The sequence below is a fragment of the Danio aesculapii genome, chromosome 7 (assembly GCF_903798145.1).
Source record: "Danio aesculapii chromosome 7, fDanAes4.1, whole genome shotgun sequence".
Taxonomy (NCBI): Eukaryota; Metazoa; Chordata; class Actinopteri; order Cypriniformes; family Danionidae; genus Danio; species Danio aesculapii.
Genome location: NC_079441.1, coordinates 53,837,575 through 53,860,407, shown reverse-complemented (window position 1 = coordinate 53,860,407; position 22,833 = coordinate 53,837,575). Strand labels below are relative to the sequence as shown.

At 34.8% G+C, this 22,833-nt stretch overlaps 1 protein-coding gene across 7 annotated transcripts in view; it reads right to left on the bottom strand.

The window, feature by feature from the left end:
* The window catches only part of myo9aa (myosin IXAa), a 258,992-nt gene that overhangs the window by 226,252 nt on the left and 9,907 nt on the right, over window positions 1-22,833 (bottom strand). The window lies entirely within an intron of this gene.

Sequence of the window (22,833 nt, the reverse complement as noted above, 5' to 3'; positions counted from 1 at the left end):
TTTTCTCTCTCAAAAAAACTAAACAAAAAAAAACATTGGAATTGGAACCAAGAATCGATAAGAATCAAATTCATTAAGTAAAATCCGAATTAGAATAACTGAAATTTAAACTATACACAACCCTACTTCTTGGAGTTAAGTAATAGATGACAGAATTTTAATTTTGGGGTCAACTATGCCTTTAATATTAATAAAAGATTTTAGATTTGTTAATTTACTTTCTTAAATGATAAATCCACCAACCATGGCTAAAAAATAAACCATTGTTTGTTTTTTTATCTATATTTGGTAATGTGAAACTTTGTTATTTTATTTTATTTTTGTCATTATCAAATCTTATAATAAATACAATCTTATAGAACTTCTCCCATAGCACATTGGCTAAGTGGTTCGCATGGTTGCCTGACAGCAAGAAGGTTGCAGCTCGAGTCCCTGATGAAAGCAAGGAATAAAGGTGTACTCAGACTAAGCTATCCGAATTGTGCCCAGGTACGTTTGACACCCATTTCCAGGTTCGTTTGATAAGTGTGAGTGCTCCGAAACAGGCCAAGGTGCAGTTCAGTTGGCCGGCCTATGAAGGATTGGAAAAGGTGTGCCAGAGCATGCCAGAGTTCGGTTGGGCTTTGGCGCAGTAGGCTTGGAGGCATGGGCAGGTATAAGTTTCTGACGGTAAGATAACCTTGGATAAAAACATCACAGTTTCAAGGTATTGTGATAACTGCTCTAAAATATATTCTTTTTAAATGTCTGGGTAAAACCAACAACTTTTTCCCCATTGAACACAACATATTTGTACAACATATATTTTATTTTGAGCACTTTTATAATATTTTGGAGCAGTAAACATGTCAGGTTGAATAATTCGAATAAATCATTGAGATCTACTGTCTTCATTTGTTTCGTTACAATTTAAAACGGCATCTCTGGGGATCTTTTCTGCTAGAGATACTGTTGTCCTAAAAAAAAAACATAAATAAAAAAAAAAAAAATCTTACATATAGCGTGGGATTGGTATAGCAGAAGATTTTGGCAGTTTTAAAACATTGACTTTTCCAAACCACGGTAAACCATGAAAACGGTTATTGTTCCATGCCTAAGTGTCAAATCTGAAGACCCGACGTTACTTTTAAAGGACTGTTTCATATGGATTTATTAATCATTATTACTTTTCAATGAACACAAACTGTCACAGTTTATTAAAGATACAAAACCGTCGCTGCACATGAGCTGCACCTTCAGCAAACCTCCTACCTGCAGCATGAGGACTTTATGAAAGTTTGTCAGCGTCAAAAGGGGCTGATCTGTTCAGCAAAATATTTGACTGTGTATCACTGCATATCAAACAACTTAAAATAATACTAAACAATTTAACTAAAGCAATCTCCACTGTGCTGAGCAAGAACACTTCTCTTTTGTTAAACTGAACAGTCGCATCATCGATGATGTAAGCGTGCTCAGACTGGGAAGGCAAAAAATGCGATGTGAATGCAGGCCGAGGGGGAGGGGGGACAATCGTGCTAGGGCACGGTTCAAGGCAACCATGCCTAGTGTGAGTACACCCTAAGCCAAAGGAAAGCGAGAGTGAGAGAGTGAGCAAGCGAGTGGACTACTCCCAATTTGGCATAAAAGTGGGTTTATTTTATATGTTGTTGCCTAGTAAGCTTTTCTTTTTAAAAAAAGAACATTATTTGATGAATATTATTATAATATTTTTGTCAAAATCTACACCAAACAAAAAGCATTGTGTGCATACACTGTAAAACATTTATGTTAATAAACAGTTTCCATATTTTTTGTTTTCCTTTTTAATGGTTGTGAATTGCATTACGGGATGATGATCTCTGCTCTGTCGACTTTTGATGTTGAAAATTCAACTCTATAGTTTAACAAAGTGACTTTTATCTATATCTTAGATAAGTTTGAAATAATATAATGTAAAAGAAATAGTATAGAAATACAATATATCATGTTTCAAAAATCATAAAGTAAACTCCCAGTACATTTTCTGTTATTTTATCTCTATAATATATAACACCAACCCAGACAATATAGCACTTTAAACATAGACTGTAAAAGATATGGACGTAGTATCCGTGAGGTCACCCATAGGTTTCTAAACACTGCAAATGAAGCTACAAGTAGGTGCGGCCAACCGTCGCCATTTTGTTCACACATCATCGTACCCACGGCGGGATACCAAACAAGGGCAAAGAGGCGGAGAGTGGGCAGAGCTACAGACACCTGCTGGCATTTTGCTTGGACCTGGCTTAGATAGACTTTACTTTGGAAGAACGCTTAATACTTCATTACCTGCGACTCGTTTGTGTTTTGACCACATGTGCTTAGTTGTACACAACATCAATAAAGTGTTAAGACTTTTGAAAACACTGTTGTAACACATTGAGCCACTAAGCATTGTTCTTATGATGTTTTTCAAGAGGAGGAAAACGCGAATTACTTCCAAACACTTCACATACAGTCTGTGTTGGTAAATGCAAGACTTTTGATAAAATCCAGGCATAACACTGTATGACAACGCTTCAGATGACTGTTCTAGAGCCTACAGCTAATCAAACTGTCAGATTTTGGAGAGCATTACAGCTCTAAAGAAAAATATAAATGATAAATGATCTTAAATAAAACAAATACATTTATAGAGATGGTATACAACTATATAACTTCACTCACCTAGGAAATGAAGGCCACGTGAACAGTTTGTGAGCACAATTAGGTCCACACAGCATGCCATATCATCTGATAATTGTAGGAAATAATCCCAAAAGGCAATTGACTGTGTAAAGAAACATTAAACAAAACAAAAATACAATGTACATGCCCAGCTCAGCGGCTAAATAGCCGGAATCAGCTGAGGTGACGAGACAGCGAGCAGCAAGACCTAGCTGTCACTCAAGTGGCCACTCCCTTAATTATGCAAACTTAATATTACTTAATAAAAAGGAAACGGATGAGTTTTGAAAAATTTCACCCCCCTCACAGTTGTCATGAAGGGTAATCATAGCTATATGCACCAAAGCCATCTTTTGTACCAGGTTGTAAACATGTTTTTATCAGCTGTAAAAACGGCCAATTTCCCATTGCAGTCAGAAATCACCTGTACTTCCTGGAGCCAGCCCCCCCAAGGCTAGTCGATGAATTGCAGTTTTAGTTACTTCCATATTAGCTTCCCAAGGTAGAGCGGGAGGTTGCCGCTTGACTTTAAACTATTAAAAATGCTCATTAAAGTCACCTTTTCAAACCTTTCAAGGTTAAAATTTGTTGGAGGAAAGATCAAGGTCTCATTCAATTCAAAAGCATAAATAAACAGGTAAAAGAAAATAATAAAAACTTGTATCACAGGAAAGCTGCTAATTTAGAGATTTTTTTTTTGTGTGCCTCACAAGAATTTATACCTACTACTGTACTGAGATAAACTAACTCTAATCTTCGATGCTATTTAGGTTTGGTAGATTGTGAGTCTGGACACTTTCCAGGACTGAGAGAGAGAGAAAGGAGGACAAGTGAATGGTAAAGAGGGTTGGGAGGACTCCAGAATCTGTCTCTAGTCATTCAGCAGCCTGTCTGGGAGTCACAGTTTTCCATTCCACAGACAGGAGGAATGACATCACTACACTCCCCATCCCAGCATCCCAGAGCTTCGGGATTTACAAGGCAAATTCGTCACAGGCCTTGGACGTTGTCTGACTGTTACAAACCACTATGAAAAGCATCTGGATATACCTGCCGCTGCTCTTCTCTCATCCACTTCAAGATTTAAAACCAAAGGAAAACCGCTTTCCACAAGGAATATCCTGAGGCACGAAAGACAGGGAGTTTCCATGTGTTATATAACAAACAGGTTGATTCTGTCACTGCACTAGCATTGTGTAGGGTAATTGAAGCCAAAGTGAAACACATTTGAAGCGGTTTTATCACTGTCAGGAAGCCAACGGTGGAATATTTATGCTAGAAATGGAAGCAAAAGAGACACAGGCACTTCAACAAATCAGACTGGCTGACCCCGCAAAGCTTCCATCGGCCTGAAGGGATTCTCAGGAAACGTGCAAGTATGTAAGCCAAAAAAACGGCAGAGAAACAGCGTGTCCTTCGGATTGTGTCAACATTTAGAGACAATGCTATCAACATTGTTTAAAATTACTTTATTAGGAAAAGAAAACATAAGGTTCAAGTCGGAGCTCTCAGACTGTTGTTACCAGATTTGGAGGTAATGAAAGTTCCAATATAAGAAAAGCGTTTCCAAAGTGTGTGTTTTTTTTTTTATAAATACATTTGTGACTACTGTTTCATCTTCATCTATTGTTAACTGATAATGTGATACTAAGGAATAGTGCTGACGACACGATTACCTTACCTTACTTTCTCATGTGCAGCTTAAATGAAATGCAATTTACATAACAGTTAATCGCAATGTTTACCTTGTTACCATGGTAATTTTTTGCAAATTTCAAATTTTTATTATCATTAAAACTGTAAAAATTCACTGTAAGTCCTGTAACGTTGCAATTTGCTGTTATGTAAATGGGTGTTTATATAAACAGTTAATAAAAACATAATTATATATAATGTTGTATTTCTTTCATTTAAAGTGTGTGCTCCAGATTACTGAGAATACTAAGCTCAAGACTGACTTAACAAATATAAAATCATAAATCAAATTGCAATATCAGTCAAAAAATAAATAAATAAATAAATAAAAATCACAATTAGATTTGATTTGTGTCAAATCGCACAACCCTTTTTGCTATTATACAACCCCAAATCAGAAATGTTGGCATATATGGTAAACGCAAATAAAAAAATCAAGTTGTGATTTCCAAATTTACTTAGACTAGGCATGGAACGATAACCGTGCTCATGGTATACCACGGTTTGGAAAATCCAAGGTTTTAAAACAGTCAACATTTTCTGCTAGACCATTCCTAAGATATGAGTAAGATTTTTTATTTACATTACATTTTTTGTTTGTTTTTAGGACAACAGTATCTCCAGCAGAAAAGATATCTAAATATGCCGTTTTAATTGTAAAAAAAGTTTTTGAAACAAATGAGGACAGCAGAAGTCAATAATTCATTTGAATTATTTAGCCTTACATGTTTACTGTTCCAAAATATTTAAAATGTTTCCCAAATTAAAATATATTGTGTACAAAGGGGAAAACTGTTTTTGTTTTTTACCCAGACATTTAAAAAGAATCTATTTTAGAGCAGTAATCTCAATACCGTGATGCTGTGAAACCGTGATATTTATATCCAAGGTTATAAAATCATCAGAATCTTTTACTAACTTATACTAGCTTAGACAACACATTCCAAAAAAAGTTGGAACAGAAGCAGTTTAGGGCTAGTAATCAGGTAAATTGGTTAAATAATGATGAGATTTGAAACAGGTGATGTCAACAGGTGATTGTAATTATGATTTGGTACAAAAGCAGCATCCAAGAAAGGTCTAGTCCTACGTCTGTTTCACACCGCAAACAGGGCGGTGAGCAGCGCGTATGGAGAGCAGAAGCAGCGTGCAGGCGTTTGCCTTTCACACCGACTGCGTCTGCAGCGCGCAGCTCATCATAAGCTGCCGCTCATATCAATCTATCTCTGTCTATTCTATTTATACCTATCTATAAATTCACTTTTCTTTTTACTTTTCATCTGCACCACGACCTGCTGCAACTTCCTCCTCTGCCGTTTCCTTAACCTGCAATTCTTTATTTTACAAATTATATAGATCCTGAAGAACTGTATGCTTCTCAAGCTCTATAAGGAATGTCATTCATGTCTTTTCAGGTGCACTCAGAGGACAATCGCCTGTGATATCATGTCATTTTGTTTTTGATTGTCAGGATGATGTTATAATAGTTATAATACAATGTAGTTATAATGATATTTATACATGATCAAACTAGTGTGCAACTTAAGCAAAACTGATACCAAAATGGTTTTAAATTTGGATTTGTAGTTCGAGCCCAACTAAATACTTGTTGCCAATCTAGTCCTAGGAGCAATATGGGATTGTTAGTTTGCCAACAAATGCATGAGAAAAGTACTGAAATGTTTAAAAACAATGTTCCTCAAGGAAAGATTGGAAGACATTTGGATATTTCACCTTCAATGGTGCATAACATGAGTAAAAGATTCAAGGAATCTGGAGGAATTTCAGTGCGTAAAAGACAAGGGTGCAAGGTTAAGCTGAACTACTGTGATCTCCGATCCCTCAGGCAGCACTGCATCAAGCATCATCATTCATCTATAAGCGATATCACCACATGGACTTTTTTGGCAAACCTTTGTCAAGTACCACAATACTTAGTTACATCCACAAATCCAGGAGTCCAGGAGCATTTTACCAGGATTTTACCAACAGAATATAAATGCTGAAACTTTGATTCAGCTACTCATCAGTAAACATCTAGGGTGCACAAAGATATGAAGGGTAATGTGTTATTACTATCAATCAGGCTCCAAATCAGAAAAGAGGAATCTGAGTAAACAGCCAGTAATGTGCTTTTAGACAGGTCAGTGATTGGGACAATAGAAAGGAGGGCTGGACAATACTGGAAAAAAACTGATATTGCCTCTTTTATTTATTTTTTGCTGCGATACAGTTTCACAAGATAGTTTGAATAGCACTTTTTGACGGTAATCTGGAGAGTCTAACAGTATTAAGGTATTGAAATTAAATAATCATAATGCGAAAAAATGCTTTTCTTACTTTGCTTTGTCTCATTTCTAGTCAAAGTACCTAAAAAGTCTTAGATCAAGTAAATATATTGTTTTGTTTTCAGCTTCAGAAGAAATACATCAAAATGAAGAGTTTTTCCTTAAAACAAGTAAAATTATTTGACAGTGGGTTTAGTAAAAAAAATGTTCTTTTCACTTTGAAATTTAGATATTTGCACTAAAAACAAGAAAAAAGTTATTAAGAAGTTAGAAAGAAATAGTAAGAAAATGTATTTTTTTTCATAAATCGTATAAATGCTATATAAATTCGATAAATACAATTCTGTAGCTCCTAGTCAACTACAATTCAGACTCAACATTGCATATCCTGCAATGTGAGCATTGTGCACATTGCAATATCGATGCTGAAACAATATATTGTGCAGCCCTAATAGAAAGGCAACTCAAGATGGCATTTAAATAGTATGCAAACTTCATTCAAGATGCACATGAGAAAGAGAGATTAATCAGGAGCATGGAGGGTGGTCTGGACTGTCTTTGCGATGATCATTTGTGGAAATCTTCACCAAGGAGTGAATGAGTCATATCACAGAGCTATAAATCATGGTCTGACGTCTCACACGGGAGAAATCAACATCATGAGTTCATTAAGAAAGTTGACTTGCACTATTACTTCCACATTCATCAGTGTTTCTAATCCACTATAGGCTAAGCCTAAAAGAAAAAAAAGTAACTCTAGTCGCATTCTCTTGCATTGGCATACTTCATCAGGCAATTTACTTTTGTTATTGACGATAAACAAAAAGTATTGATTACAGATTTTCTAATTTAAACATTTCTTTTTTATTTAGTTTAACAAGAAAAAAGTTACACAACACAAAAAAAAAACTAATGTAAAGTATATTAAAACAATTACTAAAAGTAAAATAAAGGTTTAAAATAAAAATTCTAAAAAGTTAGATGACAGATGAACTGCTATAGTTTCTAAAAGAATACATAATAAGTCTATAATAACTTTAAAAAATACTTCCTACTATTTCCTACATGTTTCCAAGAATGACGAATAGAGAATTTCTCTACTTTGTATTAATGTAATGAGTTCTGCCAAAAGTATATAGAAAATCAAGACTAAAATAGTGTAATTTAACACTAAGAGAAAACTGTTAAAAAGTCAGAATGATTGTAATCATCATTGGACTTATTGGACTCATTGGACTTGGTCTTAATTGTAAATACATATGTAAATAAATAAGTATTCAGTTAAATTTTACATAAAGTAAATTAATGACTTTAATGTTCTTGTAATGCAAACCAGAGATCTCTAATTCTCAAAAACACTTTAAAATAGACAATATTAAATGTGAATTACTATAATGCTTTATTAGTTGAAATTACTGTCAAAAAAATGTCCAGAAAGTCTAAGAAAAAATTTTAACGTAAGGGTTGACATGGCCCTTTGCAGGCTGTAAGTGCAAACTTTCTGAAGTTTTTGCATCCAGTTATTTTAAATCAGAGGTAAGCGTTTTGGAATGCAGAGACTGCAGCAGATACTCTGCAACAAGGATGAAATGAATTGGTCCACCCAGTAGAGATTTGCTAGAGGGGTTTTTGTGGAAACATTGACCCATCAGGCTGCTAAAAGAGCTGAGAATCCATGACCTTTAAAATCATATATATATATATATATATATATATATATATATATATATATATATATATATATATATATATATATATATATATATATATATATATATATATATATATATATATATATATATATATATATATATATATATATAGTATGGGCAAAATATTGTATGGGCAAAATAAAAAATCAAATGTTTCAAACTATGCTCTATCGTTTGTATCGCGGTGACAAAAAGTACATTGTTCTGTTATGTTTTCACAATTTATACGAGCGCATTATTACAAGCCATTACAGTGATACAAACAGAAACATGAATAAAAGAATTGTGAGAGTTTGGTGTTGAACAGTGTTTTACATTTTATTAAGATTCACTTTATCTTTATACATTTTTATTCAAACATTTGCCTTGAAGTTCTAAAAGAAATATGATCAAATATGAATGGGTACATTTCTGAGTATATACTTTAAAATGTATAAATGTAATAGTCCTTTACATGTGGTCAATATATATTATTATTATTATTATTATAAAACTATTAATTTATTGAATTTACAGAAATTATACTACATCTATATCGGGATATGAGATGACTTATATGGTGATATAAGATTTTTGCCATATCCCCCACCCCTATAGTAAACTACAAAAGTTGATTTTGTGATCATAAATATCCAGTCTATAGACAGAACTTTTCCATTTGAAATAGGGCTGCACGATATTGGAAAAAATGGCATTGTAATATTTTGTTTGTCTGAAATATATATTGAGAAATGAATATAAATTCAAGAAATACTTATAACTATTTGGAAAGAATTTATGAGTTTAGGATAATTTTGTAGGGGAGTATCTGCATAAGGATTTGAATAAAGATACAAATGAAATATGTAAAACAACACTATATTAATTTTGATGCAAAAACCTCTAAATGCTCTCTGAAATTTTCTTTTTCATTTTTCACGTTTACATTCAGTTATTTCACTTTAAAGGCAATGAAAAGAACGTATTTGTCACTGTAAAAGTAAAATTACTTAGCCTACACACAGGAGTTCAGGAGAAAAAAGCTAATTTTAGAAGAAAATATTAAACGGCATTTAGAGGTTTTTGCAATGAAACTCTTCATATTGTCTTCATTGTTGAAATAATTAAATACAATTAGTCTCTGCTAAAGCTTTAAACTTTATAAATTCTTGGTTTAAAGGGCACCTAGGTTACCCCTTTATTCAGATTTAATATGAGTCATTTGTGTCTCCAGAATGTGTCTGTAAAGTTTCAGCTCAAAACACCCATCAGATTTTTTATTCTACATTTTATTAAACTCTATTTTCTACTTTTTTTACTAGGAGGCGGTTTTGGTGTACTGCGCCTTCAAGGCTAGTCCTCCCCGCCCACCGTTTCTATGTGACTTTCTGTGTGCCTTAATCTCCTCCCTCGGCTGCGTCAGACAACTAACAGACATAAAGAGATCTCACATAGCGTTTGTGAGAAATACTACAGTAAGAACTTTACCAATGAGTATTGATGTAGAGTTGCTACGATGAGTCACACACAACGTCGTTTCAAAGTTCACGCACACACACAGATACACACATACAGACATAGCGCGGACACGACATGCACACACAGGCACAGACAGCATGCACGTTTTGCTTTGCACTCTTTTTGCACGCAAATGTGACAGGCTACAGGTTAATCCTCACTGCTGTATGGATATCTGTTATGTTAATGTACAAAATAAACCTGATTTAACGTCCACAAAGCGGGATCGTCCTCTATTGTTGATATGATTATACACACGACTACTGGGACATGTTAAAACGTAGCTGTCAATCAATTCGGTGGGCGGGGGCGCACTCCTGCGTCAAGTTGCGGTCGGTCTAAAAACCGCTCCAATTGGTCCACCGTTTTTATGCTTGTTAAAATGAAAAAAAAAAGAACTGGGTGTGTTTATATATCACCCCAATATGACGGTCTATACACTATACTTACACATATGTCTGTCCAACAGCTTAAAAATAGATTTTTCACCATAGGTGCCCTTTAAATTTGTATGAAGTCTTACATGGTCACAGGTCTCATGAAACACTTCCAAATAAAAAAAAATCTTTGGTGGCTGGTTATTATAAACTCAACTTGACATTGCAGATCCTATTGCACATGCGCACATTGTGATACTAATGCTGAAACGATATATTGTGCAGCCCTAGCATATTATTTGTAGCATATTATTGTCATGTAAACGTCTGGCATAAGCAATCATGCCTTTTTTTTTTTTTACTATCATAAATCAAACACGCTGGTTTATAAACCTTTAGCACTTACTGTACTTTGCTTTTGTTTGCTAATCAATCATACATTCAAACAAAAATAGCTTACTTCCACATTTCAAAATGAGGTGAATGGGCTATATCAATTCCCCAGACACTGGACTTCCATTATAGGCACCTATGGATACTGCAGTGCATGCAGAACAATAACACGGCATCTGGCTACATCTGACCCATGCCAGACAGACATCATGCTAAAACAGGAGCCACTAGCCAATGGCAGTCCTGCGTTCAGACATATGATCCAGGCTAAGCAGCACTCCAGTGTGTCTGCTGACCTCGGCACATGCATGCGCTCAGACAGGCCTGATAGCCATCCAAAAGCTTGGCTTGAGTTCAGGTCCACGTCATTATCTGCACTGTAATTAAAGAGGACCGCTGGGTTTTTAGGCAGACCCCTTCTCACAGCACAAAAAATGCCTTTCCGAATGTGAACTACAGTTGTGTTCCAGCATGCCAATGCTATAACATAAACACATGTGTGTGTAATGCTAGATGCTGACAGGTGCATTTTGAGCCAGTGTTGACATTCACTGCAATGCAAGGCTTTAGCATGTCCCAGTTCATCTATTGTTATTGCTGGTCTGCAGTAGAGCACTGTTCAGCAACGTAGTTTGCGCCACGCTTAGGCCTGTCAGAATAATCAATATATGGACTTATCGCACAACACTTGGACATGACCTCAATTATTCTTGGTAATGCAATATATATCGCCCATACATAAAAAACAATTCAAGCAACATTTTAGCTGATTGTGCGACATCTCTATCTCTGTTGGAGCAGTCACTGTCAGTATATGGTTAAAAAAACACTGTAGTATTCACTCTAAATTACTATAGTATATTTTCATGTGGGTGTCTGACAACTGAAAATAGATCTGGCAGCAGATATCTCAGCCTCTGAAACTTGCACCCTGCATTTTTTGGGTAAAATATTTTATTATTTATTTAGGATATTTATTTGGACTCCAATGCCTAATTATAAAATTGTTAAAATGACTATAACTAAATTAAACATTCTTATGAATAAAATATGATGTGTTTTTTTGAAAGAGTGCACTTGCATTATGATGATATTATATTGTCATTCTGGCATTATATAATGATAAGTGACATAAAATGGTCTTAAAGGACAATAATATCATTTATTACAATATATTTGGTGCAATATATCATACAATAGAAAAAAAGATATTGTGACAGACCTAGCTGTACTCTTGCATTACTAAGTTGTGTTATTTGGTGCGTTGATCTGATAGATTACTAATACAGGAAGTACGAATATTCTTGTTTTGGCATTTTATTTTTAATTTGTCTAGAAACAGATACAAACGCTTAAACTCAAAGTCTTCCTTGGTGTGTAGAGTACTTCCACACTCTTTTCAAATCACTAATTATGTTCACATCATCATTAATTAGCCAATGTTTAATTATTAAAAACATAGTCAATTTGCTTTTACATACTAGACCAGGGGTGCCCAAACTCGGTCCTGGAGGGCCAGTGTCCCAACCCCCAATTAAACACAAACTGAACCAGCTAATCAAGCTCTTTCTAGGTATACTAGAAACTTTCAGGCAGGTGTGTTGAAGGAAGTTGGAGCTAAACTATAGCAGGAAACCGGCCCTCCAGGACCAAGTTTGGGCACCCCTGTACTTGACCATTTTCACATGTGGTGGCATGGTGGCTTAGTGGTTAGCAACTATCCACTCACAGCAAGAAAGTCGGTGGTTCAAGACCTGGCTGGGTCAGTTGGCATTATGTGTGGAGTTGTATGTTCTCCCCGTTTTCGTATGGGTTTTGTGTATGGGTGTTTCCCAGTGCTAGGTTGTGGCTGGAAGGGCAGCCGTTGTGTGTAAAACATATGCTGGATAAGTGGCGGTTCATTCTGTGGCGACCCCTGATTAATATGGGACTAAGCCGAAGGAAAATGAATGAATGAATTTCACAAGTCATAAGGAACATATCCACTTACACACTGTATTATTTACTGAAAAAAAAAATTACGGTAAAAAACGGCAGCTGTGGTTGTCAGAAATTTACCAGACACTGTAAGAGTTTTGTAATTAACTGAAATATTTTTTTAATTATTACTGTAAACAAATAACTCAAAACTCTTTACGTTTTCTACTAGCAAGTCAACCAAAAATGAATAAAAAGTGTCAACCAGAGAATTCTGGGAAAGCCAATTTACAATGATTAACTGTATATATTAAGCAAACGAATGTATTTAAGTGACCTCCTCTGCATGACCCAAATACTTCCTCTATTCCTATACATTCCAACTGTTTAATGACATGTTCTAATGCATTAAAATGGCTTGTGCACTGAAAAGGTTATAGATTGTTGTGGTCTGGTTGTCGTCGTATGATTGCTTTATGTTCATGAATTTATAAGTCATTTATATTTAATGATAGCTTTATGTTCATGAATTTATAATTTGTAAGTGACATATGTGATGTAGATAATAACGTATTGTATGAATGAATATTATATTCTGTGTGACATGAAAATTGTGCAGAAGCAAATACAATTTTTAATTATTTTATTTAAAATATTAATTTATAAAATTCATTATTTTATTTTTAATAACATTGGCTACATCAATGATGACGTCAACATAATTAGTGATTAGAAAAGAGCATGGAAGGATTGAATTACAGACTTAGGAAGGTTTTGAGCTGGGATGTTTGTGTCTGTTTCCTGACGAATGAGAAGTAAAACGTCAAAGCAAGAATATTCGTAGTGCAGATCACTACTCTTTCTGTAGTAGAGCTGAGGCCACATGTTCTGCAGCCATTTTTAATGCAATTCTGACTCTAGTATATTTACGAACTCATAGATCTCTGCATATCTTGACATAATTGGCTCTACTTCAGCACACAAACCATTAATGAAGACTGTCAACATAATTTGTAGTTTTGCTAAGTTGCTAATGAGAGGCTAAAGAAGCTCAAGATACTAGTGATGCTCACAGAAGCTTAATTGACACTACATTTAATTTATACCATATAAATTAAGAGATTACTAACTAAACATACCGTTAAACTAGGTTTTATTGACGTTATTTCCATAGAATATACATGATTTAAAAACTCTGTTAACTTCATAAGCTAAACTCAGTACAAAAAAAAAAACATTATAAACAAACCTTTTCCCCTTTAAAAACCTGTTTAGATGTTCATCCAAGAGCGACTGCTAAAAATAAAGATCAAGTAAAAGTCAGCGAGCGAGTACAAAAAGGTGGAGGTCTGGCAACGTAAGCAGCCACTCCGTCAATGTCTCCATGGTAATGGTCCTTTTCCTTTCCTCTCTATGGCGCCCGCTCCTGGGACAAAGACCCCAACATGGGCGTTACAGGAAGAGTGACTCAGATCCAAAAACCAAAACATGACATTATTGTGCTCATATTGGCTTTAATGAGTATGCCGCACCTTGTCACTACTTCTTGAACCGACTGAAAACAGATGCAGTTAACCTCCCTCCCTAGTTATAATTTGCTCCCACCTTCACCTAAACTGCACAAGCTAATTGCTGATGATAAACAAAGCAAGAATCTTTGGTGTTTCTACACTGTACAAAAATATCTGTTTTTACCTAATTAACAGGTTCAATATTTAGTTATTCACAGGTGTTTCTGTTATTTACGGATATGAATTGAATTATGGGTCCTTGACGTCTACTTTGTCGACTTTTGCTGAAAAGTCAAACTGTGCAGTTTTTCAAGTGTCTCTTATTGAGATTTAAGTAGTTTGAAATCAAATTCATATAACATATATTAAATGTAGAATAAGTAAAATAACTAATAAAATAACTACAACAGCAACCAAAAAAAAGAACTGGCAGTTTATTACCAGGGTTTTGTAATTTACACCTTGACCAAGACTCACTTAAACTAAAACTATCAAAAAAGTCAATAAAAGTCACTTTTTCAAACTTTTCAACAAAAGTTGTTGGGGAAAAGATCCTATAACACAAATCAAAAAGCAGAAATAAATGGTGGAAAAACATCAGTCACAAAATATGCAAAACTGTTAGTTTATGGATATTTGTTACAGTAAGTCTATATATTTATACAACAGTTCTGGCTGGTTCTTGAATCTGATTGGCTGACAGCGCTGTGTAATATACTGCAATATCAGCACTCGTACAGCCTCTTCACCCTTGTGTATTACTTGTGTAGTGACAGCAGATCGATAAACTACAGTTTGACAGTTCAGATAAATAAACTACAGTTTGATAAATGTTGCAGCTGTTGGACAGCACAATGTTTCTTTTGAGGCTTTTTTTTAGGCAAAAATTTAGTTGTTTAGATTGCAACTATGCAGTTTATTTATAAGAATAGTGCCTATTTTAAATATTCATAATTTCTGAGAGACAGCGTGTCAGCGGCCACTGGCCTGTCATTGAGCGGAGCAAAGAGAGTTGACATTCTGCCACAACATGGCGACAGAGACTGCGTAATAAGCCCTAAGATCAGAAAAAAGTGTAAATTTCCAATTTACAGCTGATTAGATACTAGCTCTAAAGTGACGTTGGTGAAATACAGTAGCAATAGAGTTTCTGCTGTTCTGACGTCAGCTGCAGATGTAAATGAATGGCGGAAGAAAGTAGTTCCTCATCCAAAAGGATTTTGAGACTCTCCGTGTTTGAATTTACTTTTTTATATACACGATTATGCTGTCAAACTGTTTTCTAAATGCAATATCACACTTGAAGCAGTGCGATAGCTGTCACTGGTGAGACAACTAAGGCACTCGGCCTGCAGCCTTAAGCTAACGCACGCCTCACACCAGTGCCAATATACAGCCATATCGCACTGCTCCTCTGGGATATTGCTCATATATTCCGAGTACAACCTTCACAGATCTCTCATTAATATAGGATGCTTACAATGTTATAATTGTGCATATACATTAGATTAGTCAGTACTGAAGCCAAATATAGAGCTTTTCTAGCCAATATACTTACAGATAGCAGTACAAAATTTAGTAGGGCTAAGTTTATATGTTAGAGCAAATTTAATTATTTTTACACAAATTGTTTTAAAGAGCAAAATCAACAGAAACAAAAAGAAATGATAAAAATTTTGTAAGTTTCTATTTTTTGCACTATTTTGCTTTGAATATAAATGCCATTTGATTTCTAGAGATGTTTGGTTAATTTTAAACATTGTTTTAATAAATTATATGTCTGTTGTGATTAAATCTGTTTTTGTTCAAATATATATAAATCGATAATAACCCATTTATCACTGGCCCCAAATTCTTCACCATCCACAAACAACCAATATGTTCACACATCAGCGGGGTCTATTCTGAGCAGCATTCTTGTCAGTTTCATGTCTTACTAAGTTAACTCGATCTGCACTGCTGAGTCTGTATTGGCATTACAAGAAGAATAGGAGATCCGTTTGTGTCTGGATATATCAGTAACAATGATTATGCAACACCCATTTCCCCTTTAGAAATGTCTGTTTCAGGACACATTGCTAGACTGAGCCGAGCGTGGCGCCGAGGGCAGCAGCAGAAAGGAGGAGGACTCAAGGAGCCCAGCAGAAGGCGTCTGACTAGGCACAATGTCTGCCAGATGAGCAAACACATACCAGATAACGGGACATCACTGATATTAGCAGCCCTCCAAGGAACTAACACACGATCAAATACATTCCTAAGTTGTTGTTTTTTTTCCATCAACTGTATCCAAATGTAGTTCATTACAGTTGTTATGTCTTTTCTATTTACAACAAAAATCACATATTATTAGTTGATGTTTTGGTTGCATTTTTTTTCAACAATCTAGCCATTACTGAATGTCTTTCTCTTTTTACTAGGGATTCTCCAATCAGGATTTTTCTAGCCAATACAGAGTACCGGTTCCTTGTGATGGTAATCGGCCGATACGGAGTACTGATTCTGAAGCTTTAAGCTTTATAATGCATAAAGATTGTTTTCATAAGTACGCTACTAAAGTGTAGATCTCTCCTTACCTAAGAGAATAAAGGAAGGATGTTCCCATATAATCTCTTAAAGACGTCTCTTAAACCATCTAGTGTGAACACGTCATGGTCAGAAGCAGCCTTTACAGAAAATAATATTCAACAGTTAAAACAATTTACAGAATAATGCAATTTGGAACACTGCAAATTATACAAAAGAACAATTCAACAAGTCTCCACTCAAAAAATTTATTTGGAGTTCCATATTTAATGCAAGAAGTTCAAACGCACACCTATATATCTAATACTTCTAGCAGGAAGGGGCCTCATTAAATGACAAATAAATCTGGGTTAAATTTTACCTGCTGTGTTCGGCCAAGTGATCGCTCATGTATCATTTTACCTCCTCACATGTGTTAGCGCTGCTGATGTGTACTATACCGCAAGAGCACGTGTGCATTTCTCTGCTTGTAAACAAACATTTGTGATCGGTTCATGAGATCAACCCATATTGGGGAGTACTGATCGAGTCAAAACAATGTGGTCAGAATATAATATATTTTAATATTATATAAAATGAGTATATTTTTCCCCAATTTTTGTTTAATGGAAAAAAGAATTATTAAAGAACACATTTCTAAACATAATATATAGTTTTAATAACTAATTTCAAATAACTGATTATTTGCCATGATGACAGTACATAATATTTGACTAGATATTTTTCAGGAGACTTGTATTTAGATTAAAGGCTTATCTAGGTTAATTAGGCAGGTTAGGGTATTTAGGAAAGTCTTTGTATAACAGTGGTTTGCTCTGTAGACAATCGAAAACAAATATTGCTTAAGGGGGCTAATAATAGTAACCCTTAAAATGTTTTTATACAAAATAAAAACTGCTTTTATTTTAGCTGAAATTAAACAAATAAGACTTTTCTCCAGAAAGAAAAAATATTATAGGAAATACTGTGAAAAAATTATTGCTCTTTAAACATCATTTGGGAAATATTTGAAAAGAAAAAATTCACAGGGGGCTAATAATTCTGATTTCAACTGTATCTGTTGGGAAAGCACATTGGTCGATGAAAGTTGACCAATGAATGTTTAAGCATTAGTCAATAGGACAAGAGTGTGTAGTCTTTTGTTGGTTTGATTTCAATGTAAACTATGAAAGCAATCCAAATCAACTGTCAAATGGGTGTTTGGCTAACTCTGAAAATGGTTACGCTTAAAGATCTTAAACCTTGTTTACATGTGTATTTAGATTAATCCACTTATGATCTGAATGATTAAAATGCATCTTTACACCACTTGCAACAGTTGTCTTGGCAACAGTTGCAAAACTCAATCTCTTAGGACGTAAGTAAATCCAGCAATTGTAAAGAGTGTGTTCTTCACTCCACTTTTTTAGATATTATTTCATAAAAGAAAATGTTCATGTTATGAGGTGGAACAATGTGAAAGCTAACAAATATTATTCATTCATTCATTCGTTTTCTTTTCGCTTGGTCTCTTTATTAATCAGGGGTCACCACAGCGGAATGGAACCACCAACTTATCCAGCATATGTTTTAACACAGCGGATGCCCTTCCAGCGGCAACCCCATAACACCCATACACTCTTTCACTCACCACACATACACTAGGACCAACTTAGCTTACCCAATTCACCAATAGCGCATGTCTATTGGACTGTGGGGGCAACCGTGCCACCCGGAAACTCACACCAACACGGAGAGAACATGCAAACTCAGAAACCCCAACTGAACAAGCTAACAATCAAAGGCGCTTTATTACATTTGTAAATGTATATATGTTATACATACCTGCATATTTATTTGTAATTCCTTTTTATAACAAATCACAACCTGTATATTAAGTTCATATCTATTTGCATATTCCTAATATTAATAGCAACCTGTACATTATGCTCATCTATTTGTAATAGATTGATTATAATAATATGACTTATATTATGTATATTATTATCATAGTACATCCATCTGTAAATATTATCTGTACCATAGTTTACAATAATTGCACTTATAACTTATAACCTATATCCTTGCACTTGCTGCTTTGTACTCCTGGTTAGACTGCATTTCGTTGCCTTGTACTTGTACATGTGTAATGACAATAAAGTTGAATCTAACCTAAATCAAATCTTACCACTGCATGATATGCCGCAGTTCAGTTCAGTACGGCTCACTTTTGAGGCTTTTCTACTGCTTCCCTTACCTAGCACCTGAATTTTTTAGTGGCACCTCGGGTGAGGTTCAAAGAGAGACGTAGCATTACGTAAACATGATTGTACACACCCACTGCTGCTCACTGATTGGTCTGAGAAAATGGTCACTACCAATGTCATTGGATTTACCAAACCTGATATATTTGGCTAACCATTTTATAGCGCTGCAAGAAAAAGACACCGGAAATGTCAGCTTCATGGTCAGCAGAAGAGGTCCAGACGTTTTCTGTGGGCAGCCAAAATTGGATCAAGCAAAAGGATTGCCTACAATGTAAACAAAGCTGTAAAGTCAGTGTAGAAACAGCCCATGTATACCCACTTTAAGCAGTGCTAAACCAGTGGAAATGCAAACCAAGCTGAATAAAGACAAGTCAAGCTGCATACCATAAACATACTGACTTGATTGACCCTTTAATCTTTAGCCATAAGAGAAAATAAAATTACGTTTGCATGCATTATAATAATCCACAGTGAAATGTATTAAAACAAACTAATAATGCCATACCCTGACATTGACATCGCTAAGGCTAAACAGTTCACTTTCCCCAACAAAAAGAGAGTAGTTATGGTTTCTCCTTCTAACAACACAAAGAACTGTTCCAAAGTTATTTAAAGGTGCCAATTAAGTTGTAACATAATGGGTAAAATGCACTGAAGAAAAATATTGTTGCACCAAATTCACGTCAGTCATCATAAGACCTGCAACTTCATGTTTCATGCTGGCTCTTTATACTGCCCCATCGTACAAAGGAAAAAGAGAATCCAAACAAAGGTCTTAAAGCAAAAGAATGATTGAATGAGACTCAGTTACACCACTAGGTAGACATGTTGGACTGGTTTAAAATTCTCATACTTCTACTACACTTATAAAACACATACTTCGCTGACACTAGAAAAAAAAGTCCACATTTTTAATAACGTAAAAGAACACATGCAGCAGTATTTGGATACTCATGACACACAAGATAAAAACACCATCGTCTCAAGATTTGCTGGTCATTGTAGAATTAGCAGTAAGCGTTCTTAACCAAAAACAAAAAAATTCTCAAACAAAACTAAAGATTTGAAGTTCAGTCCACTGACTTCATCATTGTTATTTGATACTGTTAATTGCCGAAATGTCATAGCAGTCACAGGTTGTTGAAGGTTTATAATTATTCATTGTTGTTGAATCAATGAAACGTAATCAGAGAACAGACAAATGGGAATGTTGTTTTGATTAAGATTACTAAGAGGTGATTTGTCATGATCATGATGTGCAGATACATATTTGACAATAATCAATGCAACATTCCATTGTAAAAACGATAGATTCACTCAGTAAAGTGCATTCATTAGTTTATATTGGCTTTAACAGTGCTTAAAAGGAGTGTGCTTTATAGGCATGGGCCTGTATAAGATTTCTAACCCAATATGATAACCTTGGATAAAAATATCATGGTTTGACGGTATTGCGATTACTTCTCTAAAATAGTGTTCTTTGTAAAATGTCTGGTAAAAAACAATAACTTTTTTCCCTTTGAACAAATATATTTTATTTGAGAAACATTTAAAAAAAAATTGGAGCAGTAAACATGTCAGGCTGAATAATGAATTTACAATTTAAAACGGCTGTTTTCTGCTGTAGATACTGTTTTCCCTAAAAAAGGAAAAAGTAAAAAAATCTGGTGTAATGAACCACGGGTAAACCCTTTGAAAACTGTTATCATCCCATTCCTAGTGCTTTATTCTTACACCTCTTGTGTGTGTGGGTGTGTGTGTGTGTGTATGGTGTGTGTTTTCTTTGTGCTAAATGAAACAACCATGGACAGATGAGACTCACAGTGAAAGTTTAGAAAGCCATTATGTGATAAATCTCTCAAGTCCCACAAGAAAACGCACTCAGTGCAGACAGAAAAACTGCAGCTGGGCATCTAGTTGCATCACGGCTGGTTAGAAAACAGTTGTATGGATCTTGAAGGACTTTTTTTCTCCTTTTTGATGTTTTGCCTTTTAAATCAACTTTACCGTATTAAATGTGAGCCTCTCTTTCTGTTTGCAAAATTGCACTCAAACATATATATCGTTTTCAGCTTGATATCACAACGTGTTTGTCCGCAATAATAGTCACATCGCACAATATGAAATGCTGAGTTGGGATTATAGTTGGTCAACACAACAATTGAGAACACATTAGTTTCGTGGAGTCATTGCAAAGTATAACCATAAAAGAGTAAACTTTATGATTGGCATAAGTGTTTTACAAGGCATTTCAAGAGCATTTAATTTAAAGCATTTGGGCAGAAAAATATACAACATTTGTAGCGTTCGTGAAGAATAATTTTACTAAATTATTAATACAATGAGATTACATTGGTGTTATTTTACATTCATCATTCAATTTCTATACATGAATACTGTTTGACTTTCCGGAAACCATAAGGCACTGTTTTTTTTTTTTCTTTGCCCTATTGAATTATTCTGCTTGCAATCGGTTATCATTTTTTTTATACAAGATAAAAATCTTTACAAAATCAAACCCAATCATCTAAATTCAAGATCTTTTCCAAATAGACCTATTCCAGCCATTGAGGAAATTGTATTCATATTGTAATATATATAGCAGAATAAAAATATCACAATGTCCAAATGTTTCATATCGTGCAGCCCGGTTAGAACTACGTTTAAAATAAGCTGAATCAAAAATTTGTGAGGTTTTTTTGGGGTGGACAATTTAATTATTTGTTTAATACACTTAAATTTGAATTTGTGAGTGTTCAAATTTTTTTTTACAATGTGTGTACTAATATCTGCAGAAAAAAAAACTAAGTGCATGAGTAAATAAGATGCCTGAAATATTGCAGTGACTTAAAAAAAACAAGATTGGCATTTACTTTGTTCTTCACAGCGTTCTGAATTGCTGTACAAACTCGTCTTGCAGAGTGCTCATGTTAGGATGGTATTCAAGATCTGAAACAAGATAAGCCACTGATAAACGTTTCTTACAGTCAGTCAGTAGTTTTCTGACATTTTTTCCTGCGAAGAAGAAAGAGGCCTTACAGTCAAACCACTGAAGGGGAGATATTGTACAGAGCTGAGCTGGTGCTGGTAAAGACTTAGCACTTAACACAAACAGACCATGTGCAGTCTTTTCTCACTATAAGAAGGTAAAGTGACCCCACTTTTCCCTTACAATCTTGAAGTGAAATGGCCCAGTTTTACCGTGGTGCCCCCTTTACTTGGGCCCCTACACTGCAAAAAAAGTGGCTTGTCAACACCTGTTTTGCTGCTGCACATTTATCAAGAGCAGACAGGTACCTACTTACCTACTTAAGCTGGCTAAATATTACATCCAAAACTCTTTTAAAGCATCACTACTGATATTGCTCATACTTTAGGCTTTATAGTTGAACAAGACCTGAATAGTTGAACAAGTGCTGCAAACATCAATGAATGCTGTAAATTCCTTTTTACTTCGCCAAATGACTGTACTTGTGTTTTTCACCTCAAAAGACAATAAATGAGTGAAGAAATCTCCTATATCCACAACCCAAAGGACAGAATCACAATAAAAATATCTCTAAGAAAGAAAGAAAGAAAGAAACAAACAAACAATAAATCAACTCACAGAAATTGCAGTTAGGGTTTCCAACTTGAAGGGTTAGTTCATCCAAAAATTTACATTTTTTTATTACTAACCCTTACATGTTATAACCCCCTGAGACCTTTGGTCATCTTCTGAATGCAAAAAAGTTATTTTAGATCCAAGAGTTCCCTCATCAAGACAACAATGCTCATGGGACATTTTAAAATCCAGAAAAAGAACCAAAAACTGTCATACATTCACTTTTGTGTGGCCAAACTAAAAAAAACTGCACTGTAACAATGGATTAGTTGACTTTACTTAAAACAAGTGTGAAACACGTTTGCCTTAAAATGAAGTAAATTAACTATGTCCATAATAACATAAAATACCAGTAAATGAACAGTTCCAAGTTACAATG